The sequence below is a fragment of the Cydia splendana genome, chromosome 13 (assembly GCF_910591565.1).
Source record: "Cydia splendana chromosome 13, ilCydSple1.2, whole genome shotgun sequence".
Taxonomy (NCBI): Eukaryota; Metazoa; Arthropoda; class Insecta; order Lepidoptera; family Tortricidae; genus Cydia; species Cydia splendana.
Window position 1 is genome coordinate 17035035 of NC_085972.1, and position 14283 is coordinate 17049317.

At 37.8% G+C, this 14283-nt stretch overlaps 1 protein-coding gene across 1 annotated transcript in view; it reads left to right on the forward strand.

The window, feature by feature from the left end:
* Positions 1–14283, forward strand: part of LOC134796467 (uncharacterized) — a 69241-nt gene that overhangs the window by 1770 nt on the left and 53188 nt on the right. The window lies entirely within an intron of this gene.

The following is a 14283-nucleotide window of genomic DNA, read 5'->3' on the forward strand; positions in this document are numbered from 1 at the left end:
AAACCGGTACCTATTTTATTTATAATATTGTACTTATTTTATGTTCGGTACATGGTTCAATATTACGGGCGATACAAGAGCTCAATTTCATTGGACACATTTTTATCGAAACGTCTCTACATTTCAATTATTATTCTGGTGGTTTAGTAGCGTCCAGGGACTTCTACCAGACGAACGAAATTATCAATGAAATATCGAAACACTTCGCCATAACTATGCCCAAGAAATAAAAGACAAAAAAACGCTCTGATATTGACCTACCTATCCTGGTGTACGTGTGCCGCCCAATGTACAGGTAGCTGCAGAGAGAGGTGACTTCACTGAAAAAAATATGAGCTATCGAGCACACATTAAAATTATTTCATTAAGATTAACTGCTATTACAATATCAACTATTGTACGTTCGTTCGTTCGTTAGTACAAACAGTAAAGTTTACTGCTTAGTTCAATAGGCTCATATGGAACTGTTTAAAGCATTAAATGTTAATGCAATTTCAATTGTTTTAAACGATTTTTTCTCAGTGTTTCCCCCGTGCAAACAAATATCTATGCAGCTGATTGTACATTAGGATGAATAATTGTATCTACACTATTTTACAGCTTCGACGGAATATCAACCTTCATTAAAAAAAAAACAAAGGAGTCTTTCATTTGTCTCGTAAAATTTTCGAATAGAGTCTGTGCGGAAAGAGAAGAGTCGTGGAATATATGGGGCCCAATACATTCCACGACTCTTCTCTTTCCGCACAGACTCTAAGTGAAATTCAACCTAACTAAGAATACAACTAGATACAAACATTAGCTATAGTTTTGTATTGTGGCCGGCACGAAGAAAGCATATTAATACATTTAAAGCCTTTGTTGTCGAACAATATATTTCATCAAACTTTACTTACTTATCTCTGCATCGTGAAGAAGATGGATGAGTAAATGAGTGATACCATCAGCATAGATTAGGTTATTTATATTTATTAGCAAGCATTTTCCTCAACGTCTGTACCTATAGGTATAATGACTTATGTAAGTGAAGATCCCTAAGCAGCCCTTTGTATTCTTGTTTACTTTGTCTGAGACTGAAGAAATATACTGTTAAACTGTTTGTGTTTATCTCCATTCGAATAAAAACAAAACAATTTTACCAGCTCTTATTCAAATAGATCTATAGGGAAATCCACTCTCGTACGAAGGATTCCGTGTATAGTTTATAGGTTTATAGTAAATACTGTGGTAGAAATATCTATTTATTGCATTAATACACTCACCGTCACGGAATTCGCACTCCTTCGGGCGCAAGCTATTCTTTCAAAGGCCGTCAATCTTCACAATGAATAAAACACGTTAACAAAAGAGACATCAGATTAAAGGTTATTCAATTCGATTTTAAATGATGTCAAGTTGAATAAGGCAAAACTATTTCACTAAGAGCTAGAATCGCTCACAATCGCTCGCACCATACGAAGGTGTGCGATTTCAGTGACGCTGAGTGTATTTATTTGGTCCTAATAAGTGCCATTGCGAGGCGAGAACTCGAAATACTAACACTTAAAATAAAAGCGGTGGTGGCCGATTTGATTCAATTGACGTCCGACTTTCAATACGGAGGTCGCCAGTTTTAATCCAGGGGGCCGATTTTTGAAATTAGACCGCTCGATTTCGTGTACGTTCAATAATATCTCCACTACTAGGAATTTAAATTCTACTAATAGAATTCAAAACGAGTGGTCAATACCTATGATTCCTATTTTCTATCGCTCGTATTTAAAAATATTCAACGATTTTCGAGTGACGAAATTCAAAAATCACCCCCTTGGCTCGTATGCCGTCAATTCGTCGCTTGATGGAGACGATTTTACCTTAATATACTATTACGATATCTTAAATATCAAATCGAGATCAAACTTATAAAGCTGAATCAAATGCCACAGCGGCCATTTAGCTTTTAATATTACCCAAAAATATTTGTTTTCATGCATTACTGAACCCTAAAATGTAGAGACTGTATACCTAGTAGACCGTATTAACATAATTTATGCGTGTCATCATCGATCATTTAAGTAAAATGCCAATTCGAACTGTACACTGACTTCAAAATCTACTAAAATGATGCCATTTAGCTATCGTGCGTCTCGCTCGCGCCAATACATGTACGGACAAGTACGAGTGAAATGCACGATAACAAAATGACATCATTTAGATTAAATTCTGATGTCAGTGTACGTTCGAATTGGCCTGTAAGTAATTATTAAAAGCTCAGTCTCAATTAAGTTAATTAGTATAGCCAGTTTGTTGTTATTGTAAAACAGATATTCGACTTTTGTATTTACTTTTGAATGGCGTTCTTCATAAACTCGCTATAAGCCGCAATTAGCTTTAAGTCGCTTGTCTTAATCTGATCTGAAGAAAGGGATAAAACTTAAATTAACTAATTAATACTTGTTAACTTTTAATTACTTTTGAATAATGTATACCCCTGATTGAAATTAAGCAACAAACATCAAAACATTATTTCATACATATTACATATACAGGGTGGCAAAAAATAACTGCTTTTCCGTTGCCAGGGAGGTTTTGGGATTATACTGAGCAACTTTTACTACGGGACCAACGCCGAAATCGCGAAAAAAAATTTGACTGTTTCATACATTTTGGGTGGTCCATTTTCTATGGGAGGGTAAATTCATTTTCGCGATTTCGGGGTTGGTCCCATAGTAAAAGTTGCTCAGTATAATCCCAAAACCTCCCTGGCAAAGGGAATGCAGTTATTTTGTAGCCACCCAGTATACATTGGTTTATTTTATTGGAAGAAGAAAGAAGTCACCTTTCCACGTAATATATTATTCAGAGAGTTGGCCGCATATAAAAACATAAAACTGGATGACACAGCTGACAACTTCATTACTTTTAAGGGGCCCACAGATTACCAGTTCGCCGGACGATATCAGCCTGTCAGTTGTTCGGAACTGTCAGCTTTTGCGTTCAACTGACGGGCTGATATCGTCCGGCGAAGTGGTAATCTGTGGGCCCTTTTAGAGCACTCCTGCAATCACTGAGCCCTTGCCCTTGCCTGTGAACTCCAACTTCCATTAAAGGGGAAAACATTACTGTTAGGAATGTACAAACAGCAACACTGTACATCGGTGGACCTTATTACAAAAGGCATAAAGTCCACCGATGTACAGTTAACAGTGTGAGCGATAGTACAGGGCGGGAGGGTGCCTTGTGTCTCGGGCTACGCATATCGCATTAATACAAATGGAACTTCACTTAGTTCACTTACAGGTAAGTTCTTTTAATCTTGTAGTTATACGATACTACCTAGCCCGAGACATATCATATATGTATAATTTCACTTGAAGATGTTCAGACGTTGTAGTTACGGGCAAGAAGATAAGATGTATAAATACTTCTGCACATATACGTATAACAATATTAAACTTTTTCCAGTTTCGTTTTTGCTTATTTGCGATTTAACCATTCAAATCCCACACACAGTTTCCTAATGTGTGTGTTCCGGATTTTGACGGTTTAAGGAAAGATATGTATCTTATAATATGTATATGTATATATTTCAGGAAATAGGGTAAAGTGGTTTGTCATTGGGATAGAGAGTAATGAAAAAATCAGGCAGAGCGTTTAGTTTAATACTTTAAACTCTCGCGTTTTGTACACATATTTAGTTTACACCAAAAAACGGGTCTACCGCGATATAATTTCATTGTTTTTACCTTCCGACGTTTCAGCTGTTGCACCAGCTGTGGTCACGGAAAGACTCTTACTGCGCGATTCGGGAAATTAATTCGAGATTCACTAGATATGAAATAGTAAAGATATTTATGTGACGTTCCACGGCAAAAGGTACCTTATGGCGGCTGGCGCTTACGCTATTATTAACGCCGCTCCAATATTCAGCCGGAGCAATGGTACCTTTTGCCGTGGAACGTCACATACCTATCTTTACTATTATCTAGTTAATCTGTAATTCATTTCCCGAATCGCGCCGTTAATTATATCGCGGTAGACCCGTTTGTGTAATTAAATAGAACGTTTAGTTTCTTAAGCCTGAGTCCCAATTGGCAGCCACATTATATGCCGTTCGGGTAAATATTGTACGTATACTAGTATCTTCTTCTAAGTCGGTCCCTCACTGATGCTGAGGATCGTGACTCCGCTTGCTAATTTTCCCTCTGGCAGCTCTCCACTTCTCCCTGTCAGTTGCTTTGTGGAAAGTACTACTATAGGTACTCGTCTTTACAGAAAAATCAAATCGGTGTATCGATTAGTGTGCTTTCAGTATGTCATTATCATGACAAATGCTCCGCGTGTCATGTATAAAATCAATTAGTTTGAGCGTCATTGTCACTTAAAAATACAAAGTATAATTGATGCTCTTTCAATGACTGTCTATTTTGAAGACAAATAATAAAGTATCCTTTATTTTATTGCACAAATAAGTAAAACGTCACTAACAAATAAATCACCCGAAAAATAAAGTAACACCAGCAGGCAGTCTTGTCAATAAACAGCGCTCTCTCCCAGGTAGACCCCCTTTAGGTAGCGGGAAAAATAAAAACTCATAATAATATGTACAACGTTATAAGTAAACAGCTAAAATTAGAGATTAATAACCCATAGACGCACATACACCTGCAATATATTTACAAACATAATAGACACATAAATATATATCAAATATAAGGGATGGAAAAGTGAAAATCTATTCAAATTTAACAAATTTATCTCATTTTTATTCGCAATGGATCTCAATAACACTCATATAAAAGTCAATGCGCCCTCAATACCGACTGATGGCAAATTAAATCCAAATAAAGGTTTCAATAGGCTTACAGATAATCCGATTAGCGTCAATTTTCACTTCGCAAGTCGCAACGGACGCAAAATCGGACTCCAATGGGTATATTTTGTATAAAAGGAAATTGTAATATATACAATTTCCTTTTATAGGTACTTAATGAATATAATAACTGATTTTAAAAGTTTAAATTTATACGAGCTTATTGTTTTCTACTTTTACTTACTTTTCGTTCATGTCATCTCGGATATGGGTAAATATGCATTCAGTATAATGTCCTGAACACAAATAGGTATATGATATGACAAGCGCGAAAGTGGTGGGGGTAGTTAATGTGACGTCATAAAGTCGGCAGTACAAACATTCTCTTCTTCTTGGTCGCATCCATCATGACTGATGATCGTGGTTGGTGGGTTTTGTTCGAGCACGAACACACTCACGCCATCGATTCCGGTCCATCGCTTTCCTCACCACGTCATAGAATTTCTGAGATGGTCCCTCGCCTTTGAGTTGGTCAGTCCATCGTGCTGGTGAACGGCCCCGTGACCTTTTGCCATCAGTATTACCAGCAACGATTAACCTTTCCAAACTTCCGTCTCCCCTTCTCATTATATGGCCAAAGTAACTTAGGAAGCGTACAAACATTATTAAGTACTTATAGCCTGACCAGTACGGTTACCATCAGTTTGTCAGTGACATAAACGCCGTCGAGAACGTATTTTACTTTCTATACGTCCCGTTTGCACTAATATGCGCGTGCGAGCGAGATGTATAGAAAGTAAATTACGTTCTCGACGGCGTTTACGTCAGTGACAAACTGATGGTAACCGTACAGGAATATATGATCACGCGCCAACGCCATGTTGCGAAATTTCACTGGAACTAATTTTATCATACTACACTGAACTGCCACATGATACACTATACATGAGAATAACAGCGCCCTCTTGATAATGATCATATATTAATAGGGTCAAACAGATCACTGTGTTATGTCTTTCCTGTAGACATACACAAGAGTTAAGGGCTATAAAGGTTAATTTTCTTATTTAACCCTTATCCACGTGAAAAGGTCCTCCTTTTATTTAAAGAACTATGATAAAATCATTACTTACATGCCCACAAGCTGTTAACTATTGCCCACAGGAGAGAAAACTAGCGTGTTATCGCGAACAGCACATTTTTCTCTCCTGTGGGCAATAGTTAACAGCTTGTGGGCATGTAAGCAATGATTTTATTATTTATTTATTATTTATTTATTATTTATTATTTATTATTTATTTATTATAATGTCACTTACAGTATACACCAAACATGACACATAGGAATATAAGCATTAAATTGAATTATACATAACTATAATAATTAATAAATTATTAACGAAAAAAAAAACAGTATGTCATAACTTAAATAATATTATTATCTAATCAGTACTAATGGTGCTCGGGGCGACTATAGCCTCGAGGTAGCGCCCGGCTGTGGCTAAGAATCTCGGTTCAGGAGTCGAAAATAAGTCCAATGAATCGTCTTGGGCCAATATGGCGTTAATAAGCTTTAGAGCTCGGTAGAGAGGTGAGTGGGAATTCGACTTGGTACTGGTGTTTGGGAGGTTGAGTAAGGGTAGTTTACGAGGACGGAGATTGTGCCTTGAAACAGGTGGAACGTTGAAAGATACCTGCGCTAAGAGGTAGCTGTTATTTGTCTGGCCTCGTAGTAAACGAATCAAGAATCGTACCAAGGCTACATTTCTTCGAGCTTCGAGTGTCTGGTATCCCACCATACCCAATACGTACGGGGTTGGATACAAATACGGATAGTAAAAATACATTTTCTTAAACAAGTATCTCGCGAAGGATTTTTGTACTTTTTCGACTGTTAGGACATATTTGTCTTCATGAGGGTTCCATACAATGGCGTTACAATCTAGTTTGCTTCTAACATATGAATAGTACAACAGATCCAGAGTCCGTCTACTTGAAAAGTGCTTGGTCTGCCGCTTAACAAAACCCATACGTTTTTGGGCCTCTTTGCAGGTTTGAAGAACCTGGTGATGAAATGTCATCTGTGGATCAAACCAAGTGCCCAAGTCTTTTACTAAGGCAGCTCGCCTTATCTTTTCACCCGCTATGTGATAATCATTGTGGTATGGAGATTTTGACCGTGTATATGAGATTATAGAGCACTTTGGAATGTTAAGCGCGAGACTATTTTTTATGCCCCATTGGTGTACTCGATTTATATCAACCTGAAGTATAGCCGTATCCCGCAAGTCGTCAACAGGATAAGCCAGTTTTACATCATCGGCAAAGATTAGACAAAAGGAATGAGATATTTGTGCCGGAAGATCATTTATTAATATTAAAAATAATAAAGGCCCGAGATTGCTTCCTTGACCTATGCCAGATGTTACTTGATAATGTTTAGACTTGCATCCTTGATATTGCACAAATTGCATCCGTTTTGACATGTAGTCAGCCATGAAACCAAGAAGCTTCAACGACAGACCACATTGAGCCAGTTTGTTCAATAGTATTCCGTTATCAACCCGATCAAACGCCTTTTGAAAATCAAAGTACGCTACGTCAACCTGCTTGTGAACTTCCAGATTATTCGCTATAAATGTAGTGATATTCATTAGGTTGGACGTAGTTGACCTTTGTGGTAAAAAACCGTGTTGTTCATCACAAAATTCTCCCTTTAGCTGATTGAATAGCCTTGCATATATTACCGCTTCAAATACCTTGCCAAATACACACAAGACTGCCACTGGTCTATAGTTTTTTATTTCGGATTTAGAACCACTCTTATGAATGGGTATTACTTTTGAGGTTTTCCAAAGGGAAGGGTATTGCCCTTGTTTGATTGAGAGATTAAAAATATAATGAAGGGGTGCTGCAAAGATCTCGTGGCAGTCCTTGACAATAACCTGCGGGACATGGTCTGGTCCCTGAGTGAATTTGGACGCGAGTTTCTTCAAAACCGCGCGGACTTCACTTAAATGGATATGCTCAATATGCACATGGGTTGAGCCCACGGCAGCTTTATTAGAGGACTCCATCGCTTCTTTAGCGTCTAGGGTAGGCGGCTTATCGAGGAAGACGCTCTGAAAAAACTTAGCAAATGAGTCCGCCACTTGTCGCGGGGACAAGTCGCCGAATACAGCTGGCTCCTGACCCTCGCGATTCATCTTTACGTACGACCAAAAGGAACTCGGGTCGCGTGTCATGTTTGATTGTATAATATCTCGATAATTACTCATAGCTTCCTCAGACATTGTTTTAACAAGTTTCCTATAATAATAGAAAAATGCATAATATTGTTGATTCCTAGTAATTTTGTATAACTTATGGTAACTATTTTTCAAGTTGATGTAATAAATTAAATCAGCTGAAAACCATTTGGGGTACTTTGTGGCACTTGTATCTTTTCTCTTAAGCGGAACTGCTGTCTCAATTATATCATTTATCTTATTGTATAGAAAATCTACAGCCTCATCTAACTTATCTATAAGATATAGCCTTGACCAGTCTACCTGTGAAAGAAGGGAATAAAGAAGTGGATAGTTGGCTTTACGAAAATTTCTCACTGCTTCGCTATTATTGGTTTCCGAAGTATGCTTTATTTGAGTAGCGAAGCGTGACCTTATTTGTATAGATATATCAAGGGGCTTGTGATGCAGCTCTTCGGACACTAGGCCACTCATACTCTCTGATACCGAGATTGAAGCGACTGCCGGGGTTGCAAGTACCAGATCAAGTATACATTTTATCATAGTTCTCTAAATAAAAGGAGGACCTTTTCACGTGGATAAGGGTTAAATAAGAAAATTAACCTTTATAGCCCTTAACTCTTGTGTATGTCTACAGGAAAGACATAACACAGTGATCTGTTTGACCCATTACTGGTCAGGCTTTACAAACTTTTTCATAAGTCAATGCTTATTTACCAACCGCTGATAAGTGTTAGATCCAATCCGTACCATCATTAACTTGTTATAATAACGTTTTCTGAGCAGGAAAATTGTCTTCGGGCTTTTCCGTGTGATTGCCATCGCAAAGGGAATTCCGAGTCAATGCTCGGGTGTTGCGCTTCGTTATTCTCTAGATTCCATAGCGCTGATTGGTTGGACTCGTCAAGTTAACCTTTACCAGGCTAAGGGATATACAGGCTGATTCATGAGACGTGAGCAGGACTAATCCTGCACACTCAGTAACTGATAATTGATCGATCACCGTCGTATTTAGGTGAAACAACTACACTTTTTCCTATATTTAACTTTTTGGTGAGGGCAAATTTAATCCACTACGATCATGGTCACCCTACAAGACCTAATTAATAAGCATAAAACCTCTTTAATTTTTGATTACGAAGAAAATAAACTCTCAAACTTGAGTGAGATACGAGTATTCAAAAGTAACCAGACCGCGATGACAGTGGTGACATTCAATTTGACACAGAAATATCGGTAGTTTAGTATTCTAATTTTAGGGTGACCACGCGTGTCGTAAATAAATTAACTTTTTTTTTTCAACACGACTAGAAAATTAACCTTAACCTCACTAATACTGATACGAAAGTGTTGCTTATAATTTACGAAATGCGCAGTATTAGTCCTGCTCACGTCTCCTGAATCACCCTGTATATGTATTTCCCACATACGGCACTTCAAACATGTGTTCTATTTTCGATAAGTAAGACTAACATTCAATTGTTATTTTTGAAATGTCAGCCTGGTAAAGGGATATTGGTCGTTTCGTTTGTAGTCAAACTCTTGTAGATATTCTTCTTCTTAGTCGATACACTCTTGCCAGAGTGGTCGTGGTCATCATTGTGAATCTCGATGAGTGATGATCTTGCTAATACGGCGCCATTCGTCGCGGACTGCAGCTTTCCGGGTACATTCGTAAACCGAGCACTTTGTTGCGGCCTTGATCTGGTCTGTCCATCTCATTGGTGATCTACCACGTGGCCTGGTGCCTTCGACCTTTCCCTGCACTACGAGACGCTCTATGGAGTCATTACCACGACGAGAAACATGGCCGAAGAAAGTCAGAATGCGTGACTCCACTGTGGTTGATAGGCGCTGTCTGATGCCGAGTTCTTTTAATATGGAGTCATTTTTACGAAACTCTGTCCACGATACTCCTAGCATCCGTCTCCAGCACCACATCTCCAAAGCGTCAACTCTTTTCTTTCAGCTTGTAGATATATAAATAGATAATATAATACTTTTGGCACTCCTCAATAAAAGATACAACATAAAGAAAAACAATTGATTAAAGATACATGCAGACAACAGGCAGTCTTATAAAGAGCGATCTCTTCAAGAAAACGTTTGGGTAGCGGAAACAAAACAGTCAAAAAGAGTAGGTGTTGCAAAAACGTTATGAAGCCCACTTGTAGTTGATCTTGAAGTTTTAATTTTGACCCGACTACGGGAAGGATTATCTTAAAGGTGAAATTCGAATGATGGCTTCAGTAGCGGGTCTCTATTGTTTCCCACAAAGTTTTTAAGTCATAATGTATTGTTTGTCCGTATTTTCGTTAGTCATAATTTGGTTTTTCTCAGAAACGCGTAACTTTTCAGGATTGCCATAAAACAAACCTAAGACCAAACCAAACCTAAAACGGTAAGAAAATCCTGAAAAGTTAACTGTTTTAGAATAATGACTAATGATAATCTGCCAATCATTACATTATGACTCTCAATAATTATGTCAAACAATTGTTCCGCTTAGCGTTGAAAATGTCGGAAAATATCAAATGATTTTTTCGGAAATTTATGTAATTTTCGTTTTTTTCCCGTTATTTCGGATTTTTAAAGAAAAAAACCAACCGACTGATAAGCCTAATGACACAACTGTGACAACTGAACTGACTGACACTGACACCGATCCGATTTCAAATATCACCAGTATTAAGAAAAATAACCGATTGAAACCTGTTTATATCGTTTTTTTCGGAAAAATTGAAGCGGTAATCTCATGGTTTTTTTCCGTAAAAATCCGAAAAAAACGAGCCGTTTGGAAAGAAACGGCATTTTTCCGAAAATTTTCAACGCTAGTTCCACTTCAGCAGCATTACTGTTGGAACGCTCAGGATTACTGTTGCAGCGTTACTGAGGGAAATGTCACTGGCAATTTCGTCGATAAAATGAGTGATAGATGTTGCCACATTACTGCGTTCCATCCGCGCCGTCACATTGGGCGGCTGATGGATGGATTGGATGGTATATAACTAATATTAATGTAAAGGCAGTCATTGTACCATTACCAGGTTTGAGTTAAATGTGGATATTTTATTTACGCGAATCTCTTTGCATATACAAACTTAATATCTTGGCTTATATTGAATAAGAAAGTGATTATCTATCTTTATATATCTAGGATTAAATGAACATAATCAAAATGTGTTACTTAAAGGGACGGTCATCGATATGATTTTTATGATTTTTATTTAGCCGACGAATTGGTTAAATTGTACCATCTGCTTTGAATTGTATCAATGAAGGATTTGCATGTGTACTGTTACCTTTGGTAACAACACGAAATATTTATTGTGAGATACCTAAATTGCGCTGATTCCATTCAAAAATACTTATACATGATGGTCGTCTAAATTTTACCTATCCATGTACTCGTAACGTAAAGTATGCCAATAAGCCATAGTGCGTCTAATGTGAAGAACAGTTGTTTATTATACTTAGGGCATACTGAAAATCCCTGGACTTAGAAAAAATAATTCGTCTCATATATCAGAATCCAGAAACTTTCAGTATGGCCCACGTATAAAGGACTAATTATATAATACCTTTGCATTTTTAATCTAGAATAGAATAATAGGGATAATTTTATTCGCTTCGCTCGGAAGCAATTATCTCAAAGCATAAGTATTTAAAAAAGGATTATCACGGAGGAGGTCCTTTTTTATTCAGTTAAAGAGTTTACCCTTTTTCAGCTTATCCTTTGCCTTCTGGGGCCAGGGGGCCGTGACTGATCCGCACGGAAAGTAAGCTTATGACGGAAATTCATAATGCTTACCAAACTGGCGGCCTAGCCCAGTACGGATATGATGGTCGTTTTTGTCTACGTGACAGCGTGATAATACGGTGTCCGTCACTTTCTATCCCGCGGAGTTTAAAAGTTACAGTTATTTTATCACGTGGATAAATGTGGATAAAGCTATCCATAATACGCCTGCAGGTGACGATCGCTTTCGCTTCATAGAATCGCTTTGTGTCTATCTATCTCTCTTCTTCACTCTTCCATATTAGTGTGACAGGGACAGTTGCGTTTCGTTAGCTACGTAGCGTTAGCGATTGGCATTTTGTCGACGGGGCCTGTGTGCTATGGCAGACCTCCGGCTACGCTTGTTTGCTACGAATTCAGAGGTCTAATAATACGAGACAAACTTGATTATAATTGAATATTCCGAAAATTCAAGAAAAGCTCAGTCTACCCTTAAGGACACCAGGTTTTTAGTTAATTGAAGAAAATAAAGCAGGGTGCAGGTGTGAGGTTCATAACTTTAAAACACTTGTGTTTGTCGTTATTTTATTAGGACTGGACTCTTTCTTATTGTCAATGGGATGATATTTAAACCCAGAAGTGAGGACTTATTGATAATACATTAAGAAGGGGTGAGATAATTTATATGATTTAGGTATATATTTAACTATATCTTAGGCACTAGGTATTTTATAAATGAAACGTCAGAGCTTTTGGGCGGTCAAATACGAACTGGTTTATTCATCGAGCTGTAAGTAGAGTGAATCTGTTTGTTGACATTATGGGGTCGTGACGTCACACAACCACAGGGCGGCTTAACATAATTTTTTATCAAGCATGTACACACGTAGTCTGCAAGCGATACTACAATTTTATTTTCTAAATTAAAGGAAGAATGAAAAAAAATCACCTGTGAATTTTTCCTTTACTTTATACTAGCCTAAGACCGCCGCAGGCCGCGTAGAACGTAGAAGTCGTTAAAAAATCCTACAACCCCATTTCCGAATACGTAAATTATTTTCTTCATTACAACTTTTGAATCTTTTAAATTTCAAAGTCCCTACTTCAACGGTTATAACAAGCAAGCTCCTAGCCTAGCCTTAGAGCTAACAATAGAGCTGACGTGAAGAGAAGGGGGCAGCACGTGCTTAGAAGCGTAAGGGTGGAATCACATCTATCAGCATCGAGCCGCATTTTATATATGAGAAATCGCTCGTTAGTATGAAGATGCTGCGTACGCATCGAAAAGCTGAAAGCACGCGTACGCATCTTCATACTAACGAGCAATTTCTCATATATAAATTGCGGCTCGATGCTGATAGATGTGATTCCACCCTGAATTGTTTCTATTGAGGTCACGAGATGGCAGAACGTACAACACGCGCGGTCTCTATAATCCAAATACTCTTACTAGGATTTAAATTTGAGTCTGCCAGTATCTTAAACAAGCTAATAACTATACTAACATCACAGACGTCACTGTGATCAATCACAACTAATTCCCATTGTGGTGTCCCATCTCGATTGTTGACAGTGAGTAAGCGCACACAGCTTCCTCAGCTACCGATTTACGAATCTCCATGTGTGATTCGTGCCATATGAGTCACGCATGAGTCGCATGACTCAGTGTCCGAGACCTGTTATCAGTCATATCTTATAACGGAGGTGCTAATTGAATGATTACATGACCTTTACCTGCGGTTAGATTTCCTTGTAAGCGATTTATCCGGTATGTCTAACGGTCACTGTATACCTATATCGAATAACAGAGTGTTTTAAAATGTTGTAAGGACACTTTGGTGACAAACAAAACAAAACAAAACAATCATTAACTGAAAGCCGGTTGCACCAAACCGTCTGTCATGAGTACCTACCTACTCATGTAAACTGCTCTTTTGATGCTCTTGTAATTTCAAGATAAATATACTTGTATTTTATGTAATTTTTCTCATTAAGCGAAATGTAAATTTCTTTGAGAAAATAAAGTTCTTTAAACCTAAACCTAAATATATGAGATGACAAGCGCGGAAGTGATGGGGGTAGTTGCTGTGACGTCATGAAGTCGGCAGTACAAACTTTATTTTTATTTTCTTTTAAACAAACCATGTGGGGTATTTAACGCTCTGTTACCGTTAAAACGTTCGCTAAACGTTGATCAGGCTGTCAACTGTGGTTGGTGTAACTAGCCCTTTTCCAAATGAGAATTAAAGAACAAATGTCGAAATGTAGTACTCCCAAGGATTATACTATTACTTGGTTACCCACTTTTATGAAACGGAAATCATTAACACTTTTTTTGCCTTACTACAATAAAATAACAAGGCCTCCCCGAAGATCTGTATAGATTAACACCTGACGTAATCTCGTGGCTCGGGACCCTGAATGTGGATTTATAATTATTTTATTCAGCTACTTACATATTGTTTGGGAATGTTTATGTATACTACGCCATACGATTAAATAAAT